At 47.4% G+C, this 12,904-nt stretch overlaps 1 long non-coding RNA gene across 1 annotated transcript; it reads right to left on the reverse strand.

Moving 5' to 3' along the window:
- Nucleotides 1–783: 783 nt before the first annotated feature.
- On the reverse strand, nucleotides 784–10,777 carry LOC123619600 (uncharacterized). Its single transcript, XR_006728260.2, has 3 exons — nucleotides 6,268–10,777; nucleotides 5,738–5,826; nucleotides 784–909 (listed from the first exon to the last, which is right to left on the reverse strand). It is a non-coding gene; the product is annotated as an uncharacterized LOC123619600 (long non-coding RNA).
- Nucleotides 10,778–12,904: the final 2,127 nt, after the last annotated feature.

A 12,904-nucleotide genomic window follows, 5' to 3' on the forward strand; every position in this document is an offset into this window, starting at 1 on the left:
GAGGGTGGCAGTCAGCCTTATCAGTTAGGAATCTGGTTTCACAATCTCCATCTGTATCTCTTATTTATTTGTTGCTAGAATAAAGCTACAAAACCTGTAACTGAGGTTTCAAACATCGCTCTTTCCTTGCTCTTGTGCCTGTGGGGCATCTGGGTCCTGGCCAATCCAGTTGGGATGGCCCCAGGGCTGTGGCTTGGGCTCAGGTCTGTTCCCTGTATCTTTCCTCCCTCCAGGGCCAGGGGCCCACCTGGGTGAGAGCCGTAGTGGTGGCAGAAGAGCAGGAGCCCAGCCAAACTGCTGGGCACATGAAGGCTTCTTCTTGTGTCACATTTGCAAATGTTTCACCCGCCAAAGCCAGTCACATGATGAAGCCAAGCCTCCCTGGACCAGGGAAATCTGCCCCGCCCACCCAGTGAGCCCAAAATTTACTGAACTGCTGAACTGTCACACCAGCTGCTCAACTCGAGCCCTACTTCTTAACTGACTCTAACTCAGAGGGAGAAAAGAAATTATTATAGAAATTCCTCTGAACACAGGAGACCCTGAGCCGTGGGAGCTGAAGGCAGAGAGGACTTTGAGAAGGGAGAGGAGGCAGGGGCAGCTGCACCCCGCCCCTCTGCACCAGTGGACCGCGGGCACCAAGCTGGGGGCCAGCGGGTCCTGGGAAGTGGCTTGAGGAGCCGCAGGACAGAAGGCCACGTCAGGGCTGGGAAACAGAAGCACTGGAGTTGGGATGAACCGAGTTCAAACCCCAGCTTCTCCACTCACTGAGTAGGTGACTTACCACTCTAGGCCTCCGTGTCCTCATCTGTAAAAGGGGGACAACATCTCAGGGCGGCAGAGAGAGGACATGGGAGGTTGCTCCAAAGGGAAGGAGGGAACTCCATCATATTTGAGAAGGTTGGGTTTCTGTGTGGGAAGGGGGCACTAAGATAAGTTTAGTGAGTTAAGTTGAATGGGGTGGCTTCTATTTCTGCTGGTTAGAATTTCCCTCAAATTCCTGCATTCCTTCCTGAAATGTTTACTGAGCTATTACCCTGTCTGTGTCAGGCACCTGTCTAGGTGCTGGGACCGCGTCAGTGAATAAAAGAGAGGAAACCTTCTGCCCTCACGGTGGGATGGAGGCTGAATTTATTAAGCACCTACTATGTTTCAGGCATTGTGCTGGGCTCTGTATCCAGATGGATACTGTTATATCCGATTTGAAAATTGGAAAACTGAGACCCAGTGAAAGTAAATAACTCCTCAAGGGCCAACTGTAGCCATTAAGAGGCACAGCTGATACTGCCCTATCCCAGAGTCTGTCTATGCTGTCACATCCCCAGGCCCTGAGATGGCAGTTTGCAAAGAAGCCCTGAAGCCACATGCAAAGAAGCCCTGAGACAAGACAGGAGGAACATGGGTGACTAGAAGAGAGATGACAGTAACAGCATGTTAAAGTGATTTATAAAGATGGGCAAGGGGGCGGGGGCTGTATGATGATGCGGGCAGAGGCACTGGGCTGGGGGTTCCAGATTGGGCGTTGGGGTGTGGGTGAGAGTCTGGGGCAGCTCCTCTCCCGGCCAGTCCAGAGGGGCAGAGGGGCAGAGGGGCAGAGGGGCAGAGGGACAGAGGGGCCCAGAGGGCCCTTCTTAAGACTTAGGGAGCAGGGATGGCTCTGGGGGGACCACTGTGAGCTGCTTCACCATTAGGCCCAGCCTGCCCCAGTCGCTTATGTCACATGCTCAAAGATAATGAGACCGAGGCCTGCCTGAAATCAAAAAGAAATCTGGAACAGATGTTAGGAAACCCTTTTATTTTTTTTCACTTCGAATGTGAGGATAAGCCCAGTAGTTATTGGCAGAACTCTGGCCCGTGTCAGAAACAATTGGCTGCCTGACCTGAGATGGAATGGGTCCCCGGCTCCCTTTTACTTCCTTCCCAGCTCCAGCCAGACACGCCTCCGAGGCCGAGGCGTGGCCTTCCCAGTGGGCGGGTGGGCCCCAGGCCTCCGCTTCAGTCTGGACTTCAAGGCTTTCTGCTCTGCTCCTCCTGACCCGCTGTCTCTCCCTCTTCCTGACCTTTTCTCTCTCGTTCCCCCGCCCCCACTACCAATCATGTAAACTTGGCAGGTGCACACAGATGCACTTGCACACCCACACACTCACACACGCCAAACACATGCAACTTCCAATCTTGGCAACTCCCTCAGGGTTCATAATGGGGGTCACTCCCAACCACACAGGGCCATACAGAGATGCAGAATCCTCCTGGTCACCAAAGTCCTCCAGTAGCCTTTCTGTGGCATTGACTCTTAGTCACTGCAACTGAAGGGGCCTTTGGCTGGGGCCCTGCTTGGGAAGTTCCATGAGTGTTGGGTTCGTGCAGACCGTTAGCTGAGCACCTTTTGTGTGCCCAATACCCTACAAGCATATTCCCACTTTGTTGAAGGTCTCTCCAGCCTGGAGGCCTAGATGGGGTTTCTGCGGCAGTGGTGTCTTGTGTTTCACTGGCTCCTGCCCTGTCCTGCAGAGCTCCCGGGTCCTGTTTGGAGGTCCTCAGGATGGTCCCCCAGCAGCTCCTGAACTGGCTGGTTGGCTGTGATTACCACATGCAGCCAGTGGTAGAGTCTTCCTCCCCTGCCCTTCTGCCCGCAGCAGTCACTAGAGCTCTGACATCAGTGAGTAGGGCCAGGTCCCCCAGAGCTCCTCAGTCTGCCACCCTTCAGAGGCTGGAATATGACCGTACTCCATGCAGAAGGACTTCCTTCTTTCCACTCTCAACCTACACCTGTTGCTTGGGTCCCAGACTGTGTTGGTTATGGACTGTTTCATCAAGTCCCCCTGGAAATCTGTTCCTCCCTCTTCTGCTGCAGCTCCTCTCTCCATGGGGCTCACAGTAAAGCTTCTTTGGCTAGACTAGGTGGCCAGGATCCCCAGCAGATGTTATGTTGTCACTCCCTTCCATGTTTTTGCCCCTTCCTACCTCCTGCTTACATCCTCTTTCTCTCCAAAGGGAAAGAGGAGCCTATATCCCCTGCCCCATTCCTTTGGACCAGCAAAGGTGACTGATGTCCCAGTGGTACCCACCACTTAATCTCAGTGCAGATTACATTGACTCCTCACAACCATCCCATGAGGAGGCTAACCAGATAAGCCAATGGTCCAAATCGGGGAGTGCAGGCTGAAAGTGACTGAAGAAAGATCACTGTGCTCTGAGAGTCCTGGACCCAGCTTTGCCACTGATCCCAAGGTGACCTTGGGCAAATCTGTTCTCTGTGGTTTTCCAAGCTCCTACCCACGAACTGCAAGCAACAAGAAGATGGCTCTCCAAATTCTCTTCCCACTCTACAAGAGTGATGCCCAGTTCAAGGACAGGCTGTGAGGATCTTCTTGGCAATCTCCTTACCCACCCACCACCAGGCCATGCATCTCTTGAACATCCTCAACATGTACGTTCAGTGCTTGAAGGACTGAGTTGACTCAATACCTCTCTCTGCCCCAGTGGCCAGTTGGAGAGCCATGCTGCTCTCTGCATGAACCTCCATCCTCACTTGGCCTTACTTAATGAACATGGCTTTGGGATCTGCTGGAGCTCTTCTCCTGCTTCTCTCACTCTCACTCCCTTTACTTCAGCCACACTGGTCTCTGTTGATCCTTCACAGACTAGACATGCTCCAGCCACAGGGCTATTCCCTCTCCCTAAGACATTCTTAGCCCAGAGACCTGCAGAGCTGCATCCTTCATCTGTCAGGTCTTTGCTCAAACGCTACCTTCTCAGTGAGACCCTCTCGGAATACCCCTACTCTACCACTCTGACCACTTTTTCTGGCTCTGTTTCCCCCACAGCACTTATTACCATCTGACTTACTCTCTGTTTTACTTATGTCTGTGAAATGTATTATCTGTCCCTGCACATTGGGATGGGAACTTCAGAAAAGCAAAGGATTTGGTCATTTCTGTTTAGTTTTGTGCCCCTAGCATCTAGAACCCAGGAGAAGATATTGGACAGCTCCAGGAAACACCCTTTCCATAGACTATAATGTCCACTATGATGTAGTGGCTCTACCTGAAACAGCGCCTGGCACATTGTTGGCACTTAAGACATTTTTGTGGCACGAATAAGCTGTCTACTTCTGGCACAATTAAATCTCTTGGAAGCAGACTGTAATGCCCATACTTGAGTTTCCCATTCAAAGGCAACAGAGGCATAAAGAAGGATGACACAGGATCAAGTATCTTTCTGGCCCAAATGGCAGGGCCAAAACATCCTGCTTTTGATATGTGAATATAAGACACGGAGAGGTCTTATATTTATAAGGTGTAGAGGAATAAGAATGGGTACAAAAACAAACAAACAAAACCAATGAATCACCGAGCTAAGGGCTACCGGCTTCAAACTCAGAGTTCTGGGAGCAGAGAGAAAGATTCCACTGCCTCTTCTTGAGAAAGTTAAGAAGGGATCAGTGACCATGTTCGCCAGCCCATCCTAATATAGAAACATGTGATTTCACGAAAGTTTTCAGGAAAAAGTCTGAAATATCGATTGGGGGAATAAAAGCTTTTTTCGTTACCTCTCAGTAAGCTAGAACTTTCCAGTTACCCTCAATCTCCCCTCCTTCCTTTCTTGCCCTTTCCTGAACACTCTGGTTAATCAAGGTTGAACTGTGCCTCCTAGGGAGTCTAGAGAAGCGCCTTTGAGCTTACTGAGCATTTGGCTTCAGGGAGGGAAAGACACTTACGTGGTGCTGTGTCTTTTAGACACGACGGGCTAAGTCATCTTTCTTTGTCTCTCTTTCTAAACTGAGGGTCTATTAATACAAAACCTTGCCCGGCGCTGGGGCACAGAGGGCTGGGCAGGAGAGGCTCATGCGCTGCCGAGAAAGCTTTCGAGGCCATTATCTCCTGGGCCACAGCAGGAGCCAAAGAGGGTGTCATTAGAGGCCACTAAAGGGCTGGTCTGCATCCCACCAGAGACACAAAAAAAGGTTAATTACCAAGAGGAGCAGGTTGGACAAAGGACCAAGGACAAGAAATTGTAAAAGGGAGAAAAAAAAAGAAAAAGCGAAGACGAGATAACTTGGGACCAGATGGCGGTTCCCTGAACAATAAACACAGTGGGAAGTTTCTGGGCCTCTCTGTGACTGCGGGAGACATGAGGGCACCATTAAGATAGGAATCTTCAAACCATGGCTGGTTCTAAATCCGGCAGAGCCAGGCCTGGAAGGAAAGGGGTCCCCTGGAATTTCAGGCAGGGTTTTTTCAATACACCCCACAGGATCCCTTATCTCTGTAGATATTTAAGGAAAATACCCTAAGTTTCTCATCTTTGAAATCAGCCGACTCAGTAAGAGTAACTAACTGCACTGCTTCTCCGGACTTGCTGACAGTGACACTGGTGATCGGAGCCGCTATTAGCAACCATGACGAGGAAAGGCCAACCAGAGGGCATAGCCTGGGCCTGCAGAATGAGTTGGGTACCAGGACACAGGCCCCCCAGTGCAGAATCATCACCGGCCCACGTGTACAACCAAATCTAAGACAGAAAGAATATGGAAATCAAAGAAGTCTTGGATTTAAATCTCAGCTTTGCCACTTATTAGCTGTGGGAACTTGGGTAGTCACTTCACCTCCCAGAACCTCCATTTTCCTCTCTATAAAATGGGAACAGTATTACCTGCCCCAGAGGGCCAGTGGGATGATACAATGAAATGGCTCCTAGTCCAAAACTCCTTTCACTACATCACAACTGTCTTTACCTGCTTTTAATGGCCCCATCAGACTTCAGGGCTATCTTCTCATCCCTGGGAGTGGCCGTAATGGAAAATGCTTCAGGTGCAATGGAAAACTGTAGAGAAAGAGGGGGAGAGAGAGAGAGAGGCTGAGAGAGAGAGAGAGAGTGACTTCTGGGGATATTTTTGGAGCATCTAGATGCAACTGTGTTTGATGCTAATCCACCCAGGACTTTCCAGTAATGTGAGCCTAAAAGTTCCGTCTTTGCCCTGAGCTCATTTGACTCAGGTTGCTGCTTTAACAAGAGTCTTTTCCAACACATCCCGTCCAGCCAGTGCTCCCCTAGGGGCCACCCAGGAAGGACTGGCTGTGTTTGACTTTAGGCATCACCAAACCTCCTTGCTTCTTTCTGACTCTGCCTTCAGTTCAGGTCATGCAGATTCCTTCCTTTATGACATCCCAACCATCACTGTCCCCTTGTTTCCCATTGCTGCAGTCAGAATGTCCCACCCTTCTCTGCCTCCATGCCCCGCCTATAAGCTCTGCTCCGTTAGACCTCTGGTGCAGAGGGGTGTCCCGGTGCCATCTCCAAGGTCCTCCTCGAGCCCAGAGTCAGTCCCTTTGGCCTAGTTGATGCCTCCACGTTCTTCAAATGGGAGCCACACTGCGCAGGCTCCAAGAAAGCTGGTGCGTGCAACCGAGAAGGCTCACCTTCATTCAATCCAATTTAACTGTAAGAATAACAGCGGTGAAAAACAATCTTTAGCAATCAATGCTGTGATGAATTAAGCAGCAAATCATAAGCATCACCCCCAAATATTATGTCTACAGGAAATGGCCTTATGCAGCTAATTGTTAACTGGGAAACTCTTTCATTAATTCAAATGGGTCAGCATTTTAAATAATACTGTCATATAAATGCGGTGTGAAGGTTTACGTGCAGATCACTCTAAGGTATCTCTTTTTTTTTTTTTTTTTTTTTTTGGTGAAGCCGACTAATGCTGCATTATGTTTTATTGTGCAATAAAATTATGTGCTAAAATTATGCTCATAAATGTACGCAAATGTAAACCAAGCTATTAGTTATGTTTTCACAGATAAAAGTCATTAGCATAGCTATCAAACTCTTCTTCCATTTGAATAACAGAATTATGTCTGGAGTCTCTGGCTGGCTTGCTGGGGCTCAGTCTCAGGGGGAACAAGTGTAAATCTTGCTGCCTGTTGGTTATGTGGGAGTCAGTATCCTGACATGACTTCAACCCAAGAGGCTGACTTTGTATGGTGCCCACTGGGGTCACCAGTTGAGGAGGGACCCTTTCAGCATCTCTCAGCATCTCACATCCCTGGGAAGTCATTCTTAACACCTCCCCACCTACTTCCTGCTAATTAGACTTATTGAAAAACAATTGCAGATCTTTTGAGATTTCAGGAGGCTGACAGCATCTTTTAGCAACAGTCACGAGGAAACAAAGTTTCATGTATAATTCATGAGGTGCGTGGTCATCCTGGTGGGAAATTATCTCCTGACAGACTTGGCGGTGGTGGTGTCCTGTCAGAATGGCCTACAGTGTATAATTAAAACCTGAACAGAACAAATTAATGCTGATTACTTTATAAACAATTTGAAAGCTTGAATTCTGTTCCCTGTCTTGCAGGAAGAAAACAGATATTTCAGAAATGTGTAGACTTCCCCCCCCATCCTGGCTCCCCACTAATAGTTCTGTTAATAAAGGACCCTTGAATAGATATTACAGTTAATATTCTTTGTCCTCCAATTTGCTTTCATGAAGCTCAACTCCGTGAAGTCAGAGGCACCAAACCAAAAATCTGGCAGGTGCTAAATTTCCGTGCTGAAAGTAACTGCCCGTCTCCTGTAAATGCATGTTTGTCTGTCTGCCCGGGCTGATAAAAGCATTCGCAGAATATGGTCAGGTCATCTAGACATACCCCTTATTTGAGAGAGAGTGTCACTGAAGCCAGTGGCCTGAGGTCAAGCAGAGCTGTGAGGAGATCATTGACTGGCCAATCCAGAGCTCCTCAACCCTGCCCCTCCACCCTTCCACTTTTGCCTGAATCATTGCTCCAGTTTTCTAAACAGTCTGTCTCACTGCCTCCAACTCTGATCTCTTCAAACGGATTCGCGACACCTCAGCCAGAGCTGGCTTTTAGAAACAGAAAATTTATCATTTCACCTCCAGCACAAAATAATCAGTTCAACAAATCTCTGTTTATATGTATGACTGAAACATTACGTTGTACACCAGAAATTGACACACTGTAAACTGACTATACTTCATTTAAAAAAAAAAAAATCTCTGTTTAGCTCCCACCACTTGCCAGGCACAGTGCTAGGGGCAGGGGGGTAAGCAGGTGTCTAAAACAGACCTGGTGCCCACCCTCATGGGGCTTATAGTTGGGTGGAGGCGGCAGGTGATGGCTCCCTGTTGCACTTGGGTCAAGGTCCCAGCTCCTAAACATAGTTTAAAAAGTTCGCCAAATCTCAGGCTCTTTGTCTCTATCTTCACCTCCAGCCATTCTTCCTGCATCACACCCTTTAGAGAAACAAGGAAATAGGTCTCAGCTGGCTTTCTCCATGACAAAAATCTGTGAAATTGAACTTCATGCCCTTCTGTCCTGACTGCCCCACAAGTATGCAGAGCTGGAGTTGGCTTTTCTTTGATGGAAGTAATGTGCAGCCTCACGTCACATTCCCCGCCGGCTGAGCCACATTTCCGTAGAAAGGGGTGGTGTGATTGGGTCAGAGAAGCACAGGACTGAACCAGCTATGGGTTCAAATTCTAGCCCCACCTCTTAGTAATTACCTGAACGTGGATCTGAACTTTCCCTCCATGAGCCTTAGTTTCTTCATATGTAAAGTGGGGCGAATACTTCCTACATCTTATCTTAAACCTAAGCATGCATCCGAATCTCCCTGGCTTGTTAAAATACAAACTGCTCGCCCCCATCCCCATCTGATTCAGTGGGCCTGTGGGGGGGTCGCACATTTTGGGTTTCTAACCAGTTCTCTGCTGCTGCTGCTGCCGCTGTACTAGGAACCACATTCTGAGTATACGTGCTGCTGAAGCGCGCCCGGAACCGTAGTTTGAGAACCAACCCTTGTCTTACAGTGCTTGTGAGTTTTGGTCCTCTTTCACTGAGGTATAGCAGTACATGTATCTTAAGTGTACAGCTTGATACATTTTTACATATGTATACCCCCCATAACCACCACTCCTCCCGAATGAGAGGCAGACTATTTCCAGCACCCCAGAAAGGGACACCCTTATGTCCCTTTCAAAGATAACCACTCTTCTGAATTCCATCAGCATCTATTGATTTTGCTTATTCTCCAGTTTATGTAAATGGACTCATACAGTATGCACTCTGTTGTGTCTGGCTTCTTTTGCTCAATATTATGTCTGTGAGAATCATCCATGTCATATCTTATGTTGTATCCTTTTATATGAATATACCGTAATTGATTTATCTGTTCTACTGTGGATGGACATTTGGCTTGTTTCCAGTTTGGGGCTAACAGAAGTAGAGTTACTATGATCATTCTCTTATCTCTCTTTTGGAAGACTGAGAACGCATTTCTACAAGGTGTAAACCTGAATGTGTAATTGCCAGGCCATAGAGAGCACATCTGATTAGCTTTGGTCATTTCTACCGGTTTTCCAGAGTGGTTGTGACATCAGCCGTGTCTGGGCGTTCCAGTTGCTCCACATCTCTACCAGCAGCTGCTATTATTGTTCATCTTTTTGATTTTAACTATTTTGGTAGGAGTGTGTGTGAGTTTTTAAGTGTGAACTTTCCTGGCTCATAGTTAGTGATTTAAAATGTTACTTTCTTTGCTTTCTCTTTTCTCCCCATAAATATCTAAGAGGGGACTAATTTTAAGCAAAGCAAGGAGTCATAAATAGTGATCTATCAGGTCCTGGAGGTGGGCTTGGTAAGGTGGAGGAGAGGGGAAATACCATTCAATAATGTTCAAATTGCCCCTCTTCCTTCATGCTTTTGTCTTTTTACTGTGAAAGAGAAGTAACACGCATAACAGAACTCACGTGCTCACTCCACCACTGGAGTAAGAAAATGGAACCTATGGGATATGGCTTGTCTTCAGCTCCTGGTAGGGTTGGGTGCAGAGTGGCCACTTCTGGGGTGGTGACTAGCCTCACTCACCCCCGACAACCTACCCAAGTCCATACCTCCTGCACCGTTTCCTAGGAGCTCCAGCTCCTCTGCTCCAAGGCAAGCCAGGGTGAGTGGAGGATCCTGTGAGATGGCTGTGTGTGGGATGAGAGCCTGCTGGCTGAGGAGGCCCTGAAGGATGGGGCCACAGGGAAGCAACATGCCAGAGAGAGCACTGGATGAGGAATCTATGTCCCAGTCCAATGTGGTTACTAGCATGGGGTGTAATTTTGGCCAAGTCTTTCTGCTTCAGTGCCCATTTTCTCATCTATAAAATGAGACTGAATATTCCTCCATTCTTCCAGGAAATTCTGATAACCAAATTACATGAAAAATCTTTTCGTGGCAAAACCACGTAAGTGAAGATAACTAACTGTGGATGAATGCGTATAGCTGGGCATCTGATCTATTCTTCCCCAAGCTTTTGCTGCAAGGCTATACTAAACAGCCAGCCAGTGCCTGAATTTCTTTTATTTCCCTTTTTCCCCTTTATGTATTTTGGCTATTAACACCTTATCAGATATATAATTTGCAAATATTTTCTCCCACTCAATAGGTTGCTTTTCCATCTTTTTTGATCATTTCCTTTGTCGTGTAGAAAATTTTCAGCTTGATATAGTCCCACTTGTTTATTTTTGCTTTTGTTGTCTTTGCTTTTGGTGTCAAAAAAAAAAAAATCATTGCCAAGACCAATGTCAAGGAGATTATACTCTATATTTTCTTGTAGGAGTTCTATGGCTTCAGGTCTTGCTCAAGTCTTTCCATTTTGAGTTGATTTTTGTGTATGGTATTAGATAGTGGCCTGGTTTCATTCTTTTGCATGTGGCTATCCAATTTTCCCAACACCATTTATTGAAGAGACTGTCCTTTCTCCATTATATATTCTTGGCTCTTTTGTTGTAAATTAATTAGCCATATAGCTGAAGATTTATTTCTAGTCTCTTGATTCTGATCTATTGATCTATGTACCTGTTTTTTATGCCAATACTATACCGTTTTGATTATTATAGTTTTGTAATATAGTTTGAAAACAGGACATCTCTTTTCAATGTTTTATTCTCTTGACCTGCAGTATGCACACTTCAGTAAGTGCAGGCAATGACTGTGGAAGCTTGTCCACTTGCAGACAGGTACCTCCATTTCTGCAGAGGTCAATGGCCTGGTCTGCCATGGCCAAGGAAGTCCCTGGCCCACACCCGGCTCAGGGGGAATTTTCCTTTTTGCTCATGCTTCAGCAAGGGGCTGGGGACTGATGAAAGCAAGGCTTAGTTCTTGTAGTGTTTCCTGATTGGTGATCTCTGAATCTTGCATAATCAAGGAAGAAAGTCTATTCACCCTTTAAGAGGTAGCACTCATCTAGACATGGAAGAACTTGCAGGCAGAGGCATCATGAGTGCCTGTGGACATCCATGAGTGCCCATGAATCCTGGGATTAGAATGTCATTGGCTCTGCTGGTTCCAGGACTGAGAAGAATGTGGGTGGCTCGCAGGCTGACTCACATGTTTTGGGTGTGCACTGTGAAACTCTAAGACATGCCATTCACTGTAGACTTGTGTATTTATTATACTTCTCTGGCATATGGCAGGTAGTAAAGCTCTTCAATGAAGGAGTGCCTTTTTCTAACTTGTACAGAGCATCCCAGAGGTTGGTGGTGATGCTGATTAGACAGCAATTCCTTCTCCCATCCCCTCAGTTCTGGACTCCACTCCCCACCTTTCCTCTAGTCTCATGTGTGGTTGTTCTTCCTCTTAAGGCAATGCTGACCCTGATATACCAGGCCTGGTTGGCTGGGCCCAGAGGCTCCTTGGCCAGAGCAAACCTCTGACCGTGGGGAGCGCAGACTGAGGGTCCAAACAGCCTGAGTGAACTTACCAGCTACAAAGATTTCAACAACCAGTTTCTCCCAGGAAGGTCTGGGGAGTAAATGCTGGCTGCCAGCATGGCTCACCTCCCAAATTCCCAGGAATGGGAATGTCTCCCTCCATACTTCTATAAATGTAGAGTGAGAAAGATATTCATCCTTCTGCACGGAGCCAGGTCTCCTTCTTGGACTTCCTCCCTCCAGTTGTGCAGAAGGAGCCCTGAGCAGTGAACTGGAACCTGGGCTCTAATCCCTCTCCAACTCTCACAGACAACGCACTTCCCCTCTCTGGGACGCAGCTTTCAGGGATGTACCTGATGGCAGGGTAAAGTGTATGATCTTAAGTCACCCCTTCCTGTATTAAATTACATCCCAGGTGCCTGGTGCAGTTTTTCGTCCCTCTGGGTCTCAATTTGTTTTCTTGCGCTATGTGTTCAAAGTCCACTGCTGGACTGGCTCCTTTCCCTTGGAATTCTCTACTCCTGCCACTACTCCTGCCATTACTCCTATTAGCCTCTGACTTCATGGTAGTGTCTGGGGTGGGGGTAGGACTTGGGGATTGTGTTTGCCTCTCAGACAGCCTTTCCTCAGGTTGTGGCTCCTGCCAATTTAATTTGGACTGTCCAGTTTTCCATTTCTGGGCAATGAATCTTTACCAGTGCTTTAAGTGAAATCTTCATATTATTTTATTCCCCCCCTTTTTTTTCCTTTTAGCACACCAGCAATATTTAAGTGCCAAGACTGTGTAGTTACAGAGGAGTATGTGCATTGAAGTGCTTGATGGGGGCACTGGGAGAAAGCTATGGGAGGAGCTGGAAGGGCGTCTGTTCTCTGTCTGAGCAAAGAGCAAGTGAAGATATATACACACTCAGGCTGGGAATGGAGATTAGACACTGGGGAGACTTTATTGACAGGGAGGAATGCAGACTTGTAAAGTCTTCCTGAGTGAATGCCAGCTCCCTGTGAGGCATTGGGCTCAGGCTGTGAATCCAGAGATGAGCAAGACTCAGAGCAGCTGCCCTCATGGAACTTAAGTGGAGGTTGGAAGAAAGATGTAAACAAGTAATTACGTGTTTACAACTCTGGGGTAGCAAGCATCTTTATGAGCAAGAGTCCAAATTTAAAAGCCATAGAAGAAAA

The sequence above is a fragment of the Camelus bactrianus genome, chromosome 10 (assembly GCF_048773025.1).
Source record: "Camelus bactrianus isolate YW-2024 breed Bactrian camel chromosome 10, ASM4877302v1, whole genome shotgun sequence".
Taxonomy (NCBI): Eukaryota; Metazoa; Chordata; class Mammalia; order Artiodactyla; family Camelidae; genus Camelus; species Camelus bactrianus.